General features: G+C 45.7%; 1 pseudogene; it reads left to right on the forward strand.

The window, feature by feature from the left end:
* Positions 1-4,894: 4,894 nt before the first annotated feature.
* On the forward strand, positions 4,895-4,995 carry LOC121160766 (annotated as a pseudogene).
* The last annotated feature ends 1,884 nt before the right edge of the window (positions 4,996-6,879 follow it).

The following is a 6,879-nucleotide window of genomic DNA, read 5'->3' on the forward strand; positions in this document are numbered from 1 at the left end:
ATAGCACACATTGGCATGAGCAAGAGCCAGGATGAGGTGCAGGCAAAGCTAGGTTGGACCACAGCACCTGCTGGCTCACATGAAGGCTGGAGGTAGGCCTAGTTGGGACTGGGAGGGTCTGGTTGAGCTAGACTGTAGCACCTGCTAGTGGATGAAGAGCCTAGAGGTGGGTCATTTCAGAGTGGGCCACACCAGCTGACAGCCTGCATAAGACCCAGAGCTGGGAGTGGGCCTGCTAGGGAAACTCTACCAACTCCATCACTGGGCTATGGCTTCCACTGGTAAGCATGAGAGCTGGGACTAGGGGTGGGCCAGTCTGGGGGCAAGCTTGCTGGGCTAGGCTGCTTCACCTGCCAGCATGCATGAGAATCAGAATGGGCAGAGGCCAGCCGGGCTAGACCATAGCACCAGCTGATAAATGCTGGTATTGGGTGCAAGTCATTGTCAGGCTGGACTGCTTGACCCCTTGCAGGCACAAGATCTACGGCAGGGGAACTGTGAGTATTTCGTGCTGGACTACAGCTCCCGCTGGTGAGCACAAGAACCAGGGCTGGGTGCAGGCCAGACAGGACAAGGCAGAAGCACTTATCAGCATATGTGTGGGCTGGGTCTGGGGGCAGTTTGGGCTGAGTTAAGCCACTGTACCCATAGGTGTACACGGGAGCAAGATAAGATGTGGAATGGACCAGGCTAGGTTGCAGCACATGCTTGCACATGCAAAAATTGGGGGTGGGGACAGACCTGGTAGCGGTTATTGGGATTGCCTCGACTAGGCCATGGAACCTGCTGGAGTGTGTGTGAAGACTGGGCTTATGGCAGGCTGGGCTGGGTTAGGACACAGCACCTATCAGCTGGTTTGAGCCGTGGGGCTGGGGTGGAACTGACTAGGCAGTTGCATCTACTGGTATGTGCATTGGCTAGGACAGGACAGAACCTGACCCTGCACTGGCTGGTGCACACCTAGTCACGTCTGAGGTCATCTCAGACAAGGTTCCTCAGTGAGTTCCTCAATTAGACTGCTGGACTGGGCCTCAGTTGCTGATGCCTGTGCACTGGTCAACTTGTCCAGATGCACATAGTGGACAAGACAGCCAGCTCATCTATGCCGGCAGGGAACATCAAATGCATTGTCAGAAGATGGAAAGCAGAACACATTGGACTATTCTCCTGGCCAAGCTTTACAGCATGTCCCTGGGTCCTTGGATACGCTAAGGCAGTCTTGGTCAGCCAGCAGATTTTCTTTCAGCAGACTTTCAACAATATTGAGAGAAAGATTCTCTCAACCCTAGAGCAATGAAACCAGCAATGCCTAGGAACTATCAAAACCACTCAAGTGACACCTTAGGAGCACTGTTCCCCATACCAATGCCTGTCTCCCATCCCCAGGTGCTGATATGATTTGACAGCAAGGAGTGGTTCCCTTTCTCTTCCCTGCTGCAGACATAGGAGAAAAAAAAGTACCCCACCCTAATCAGAGACCAATATGGGCATGCATCCCTCTCAACTACATAAAAAATATTAAAAACAAAATAGAAGTAAAAATAAAACAAGAAAGTGAAAGAAAAGATGCCAGCATCCTATATAAGAGTACCTGAATTCAAGCTCTTGGCTCCAGCCTCCTGCTCATACAGACCGTGGGATGCAGCAGTGATGGGTCAGGTAGTCCTTGCCACCCCGTGGGAGACCTGGATTTAGTTCTTTTCCATTCATTGTGAGCATCTCGGGAGAAAGCCAATGAGTAGGAGTCTCTCCCTGTGTCTCTCCAACTTTAATTAAATAATATTGGAAATAAAGCAAAGCTATATTTTCCAGAGACTCAAGGACAGGTGACAGAGTGGTTGGTGGGGGGAATTGGAAAACATTGGAAAAGGCTATAAATATACGAGAATAACTTATGGAGATTTAACATGCAGCATGGGTACTTGTGACTAAGTGGCTTTGCTCCCCATTATCTCCATACAAACAGTAGTTTATTGCTGTGATGGATGTGTTGTTCATTTGGTTATAGCAATTCGTTCACACTGCAGACATACGTCAAGTCATCACAACCCACATTTTAAATGTTTACAATTTTTGTTTGTCACTTACACCTCAGTAAATCCAGGTTGGGGGACAGGAATGAACCTGATTCCATCATCTACAATGGGAAATAAGTGAGTTCTGAAAGCTGAGCCCAGTGAAAGGCAGTATTTCCTTACCTGCCCTTCTGGCCTCAAGGGTTGGTGACTACCTCTGGGTCCTACCTGGCACCAGCTGTCATGTTCTTGGTTTGGCATCTGTGTGGTGGTGATTACAGAACAAACTTGAAGCAGTGGTCAACTGTAGGAACTCAAAGACCTGAACTCATGTGGACTGTACTTCAGTCTTCAGGTAGCCAACTTCCAGATTCCAGAATAATTCACTTCAGTTTCCCAAACTACTCACCTAGCGAGGCTAATAGACGTGGGAAGAGAAGGATTAGAAAGGGTGCATTATTCCTCTTTTCAGTAGTTTAACTAAAACACCCATGTAGAGCTACTTGGAAAAGAAAAGTCTCATTTAAGCTTGGATCAGGCAGCCCAGCTGTCTGATGTGCTTGTTGCTAATGGCAGTGCAGAGGAACAATCAAACGGTCAGCCAGGAAGGAGAGAGAGAGCACCTAGGTCAATCCCAAATTAAAAAAAAAATAAACATTCACATGAGAATCACGCTCTTAAGGCACTCCCCCTCCCCTGACCCAAAGACTTCCTGCCTCCTAGCCACCAGCTAGGTCAGGTCTCCCCTTTACTCACCTGCCATTAATAATAAGGCATTAGAGTTCAAGCATCCTACATGAGTCTGGGGAGACAAGTCCTACCATGCTCACAACAGATGTGACATACACGCTCAGTGTTTATGTTCATTAGCTACCGGATTTTTATATTGTACAGTCATGAGAATCCAATGCAAGTATCTATTTCTACTGCAAAGCCCAGTATCTAAATATTTCCATATGTCCCTGAGAGATTGTGATTTTTAGTAGCTGAGCATCTTGCTGAATCACACGTTTCAATTATAGTCACTTTAGGGTGATGTTTTGTTTCCTCCTATTGCTCTTCATTTGGTAATAACTCATGAACTATCGGGGTCTCCCTTCCCGTGAAAGAAATCACCCGACACTGGAGAGCATCTCAGAGGCGCTTTATTCAAACCTTCTGTTAAAACCGTTGTGTCCGTTAATTCTGTTACGCAGAAGCCCCTCCCCTCCTCAAAGCCCCTGGCTTATATATCAATCCTATCCAATCAGCTTAAAGATCACCAAGGCATGTCAATCAAGGCAAGGAGCCAATCACAGGGCAGGACATTGTCAGTGCCCCCAACAATGAACTTGTAAACTTCATGTGTATGCGAGTGGTGATGACAGAAGTGAAGAGACAATGAAGACGTTTAAGGAAGTGATAGTGCCTGCGATTTGAACAATTTGTATAGGTATTTGGATATATCTGTCTTGGATTTAATTAAAGCCAGTTACTGATTGCTTGCTGGCAAATCATCACAAGCTTAGTTCACTGAAACAATATCAATCGCATTCTACGCACAAACCTGCACTCTGGGCAGGTTGGCTCACGTGGCAGCTGCTGGCACGGCTTGCATGTTGCGTCTCGAATCATCTGAAAGCATTCATCACCAGCATTCGGTGCTGGCTGTTCTCAGGAACCTGAGCTGAAGCAGGAGGGCCAGTGTGCTTCCATGGAGTCTGCCTGTGACCTGGTTTTCTCATAGCATGGCACCTCATTCTAGGAATGTTCATCACAAAAAAAACAAGGTGGGATTGAAAGTGTTTTTATTAGTTAGCCTGGGAAATCAAGTTGCATCACCTCTGTGTAGCTCTGTTGGTTGGGACAGAGTCTACTCAGGTCAGGGGAAAGACAGACTGACTTTACCATTAGATAGGAGAAGTGTCAATATCATGCTTCAAGATGAGCATGTGGGATGAACTATGTGTGGGGGGCCATCTGCTAACAATTCAGGCTGTTACACCAGTCAGTCCCAAACTCAGAGGTCCAAAAGAACAATTCATGGTTTTTTCACAATCTCTAGAGTTCACCGGGTGGGCCTTCTAGTCTTGCTCAGGCTCACTCACATGACTGAATTTCATCACACACTGACTGGGGCGGGGGAGTGGCTGGGCTTCCCTCTCGCAGCGTTTTCACAGCATGGCAGTCTCAGGAAGCTTTCAAGGGAAAAGCAGAAACTGCGCAGATGTTTGTGGTACAGATCCAGAACTCACACATCTTTTCTGTCTCATTCTACAGGTTGTAACATCTGATCGGGAAGCCCATATTCACGAGTTGAGGGAACAGGGTCCATCTCTTGATGAAATGAGCTGAAGGTTACCATTGCCAGTTTTTCAATCAAGTCCTCATCACCTTCTGCCACTGTTGCTTTCTTCCCACATACAGATAAACTCAGCCCTTGCTCTCCATGTCTCACACTGATATGGAACTAGACTTGGGTTTCTAGTGCAGCGTTTCACCTTCAAAATCCTGTGTAGGTGTGGGTGAGGTTGTTTGGGTGTCATCTTTAGATTCTTCTATTATATAACTTCTTTGGATTTGGGAACGCATGAATTGAAAGAAGTTGTCTGCCACTTCACTCCTCATCCCTGTCTAGCACACAGGGAGAGGATGATTACAAAGTACACTCCCACCCAAAAAACGGAGGTGTTAGGGATTCTTAGAAGTTAATTGGTCAATAGAAAATCTGAAACACTGTTCGGCATTTACTGGTTCTCTTCATTCTGAAGTCAGGGAATGTTTCTTAGTTGGAGTTCATTTTTACTTCCTTAGAATGCTTTCCTATTCAAAGTCCCAACTCCAGCTTAGTTGACCTGTAACAACTTCAAGCAAACTATGTGTCTTTAAGACACAGAAGAGTGCTCACTTCAGCAGCACTAAAATTGGAACGATACAGAGAAGATTAGCATGGCCCCTGCTCAAGGATGACACGTAAATTCGTGAAGTGTTCCATATTTTTAGAGTGAAAAATAAAGAAAAAAAAAAGAATAAGAAAAAGAAAAAGACACTTTTCACAGACTTCTCTACCAGCTTCTACAGTGGTACACCAAGTTATATATAGTTTTATATATATAATATATTATATATGTATGTATATGTGTATCAATTATACATACACATATACACATATATGCATATACATATATACATATATGGATTACATGTAATCAACTCCACAAACTTTATCACATACAGTGCTTCTGTTTTTTTCTGATCAAACTCTGGTATTAGACCAATTTAAGTTATCTGAACAAATTAGTCCCAAATTTATCTGTAGTGGCATTATTCCCTATGGATTTGAGCTCATGGAATTGTGCTGATCTTTGTAAGGTCAGGAAAATGGCAGGAATCACATTTGAGATCCTGAGGTAGGGAATGCCTTGGTATGCAGATAAACATACACCCTGAATAAAATGGCTACCTCTGTCTGGGAAGACCTGTCTGAGTTAGGTCTAGTCGATGTGGCCCCATAGATATCACAAGAAAGCTTCCAATTATACTTTGGATCATATTAAACTTTAAATCATCTAGAGCATGTCCCAGATCTAGATCACATTAAAATAACAATATTTGTACTTTAAGGAAAGGTCCAAACTATTATAATCTTTTTTTTTTATTTTATAAAATTTTATTTTGACATTCTTTACATAGTTGACTAGGGTAAGAAGGTTCAAGGGCTACAGGAAAGTGGATAATACTAGTATGTTTTCCATATTGTTACCTTCATGTTTAAAGGGGGGTATTAAGGGAGAAGGCCCACCCATTTTCCCACCCTCCCCAGGTCCCGGATGTAGGGCATACTCTGAGGTTCTTGCTCAAGTGGTTTTGATATTGCAACAGTTATGAATTGCTATCAATCTTGCCACTCCAAGCACTATGAGGTCTTTGAAAAATCCACTGATTGACATAGTCCATCATAGCTGAGATGGTTGGTTGACCTGTTCTGTCTTCTCTCTTTTCTTTGTTAGGGTTCTGAGTCCAGCATTTAGATTAGGAAGATCTCCAAAGACACTTCTTGTATGTGCTAACAAGTACAGGGCCTGGCACCGTCCATCGCTCCAATCAGCTGGTGGTTGCAATTGCTGGGTTGGTTCTGTTTTCACTCCCGACTTCCACTGGAACCAATGGGTGTTGCAGTCCAGCCTGGTTCTGCCCAGCACATACTTGGCCCTCACATAAACCAGTGGGAGCTGCAGCCTAGTTGGAGCGACCCACAATAACCCCCACCAGGCCCACCCCCTACCCTGGTTTGCCAGTAAGTGTAGCAGTAGTCCAGTCTGTCCCACACCCCATTTCACCCAAGCTGCTGTCTTAGTTTTATGTCCTCCTGTGGAAGTGGTAACCCAAGAGGGATGAGCCCACTATTTCCCTCCCAGGCCTCTCCCACTCCCAGATTCCAGCTGATGCTGTGTCTAAGCCCAAACAACCCTCGCCCGCTTTAATTTTGTTTGCACCAGTAGGAATAATACGCCCAGCTCGGCTTTTCCCTGATCTAGTCCACATGAGGCGCACAGGTGTGGTAGCTCTGCCTAGTGTGGTCTGCCCCCATCCCAGCCTATGCTCTCCTGCGGAAGTAGCTGTCCAGCAAAGGAACCCACCCTTATTCCCCTGCTGGCTCTGTCCACTTCCTTTCTTGTTCTCAGGCTGGTTGGGTGCTGCGTTCCCTTCCGGTACAGGCAGCCTCACCTCGGCATTCCATATTGTGCACTAGTCTTTGTTGCGACCAAACCTGGGTCGACCCACACTGGTGCCTGGATTTACCAGATGATATGGACAGATTCAGCCTGGTCTTGCCCCCATGTCTGCCAAGTGTATGCCAGTGTGTAGCTTTCCATGGCCTTTT

The sequence above is a fragment of the Ochotona curzoniae genome, unplaced genomic scaffold (genome assembly GCF_017591425.1).
Source record: "Ochotona curzoniae isolate NIBS_2020 unplaced genomic scaffold, NIBS_Ocur_1.0 contig_4558, whole genome shotgun sequence".
In the NCBI taxonomy this organism is placed as follows: domain Eukaryota; kingdom Metazoa; phylum Chordata; class Mammalia; order Lagomorpha; family Ochotonidae; genus Ochotona; species Ochotona curzoniae.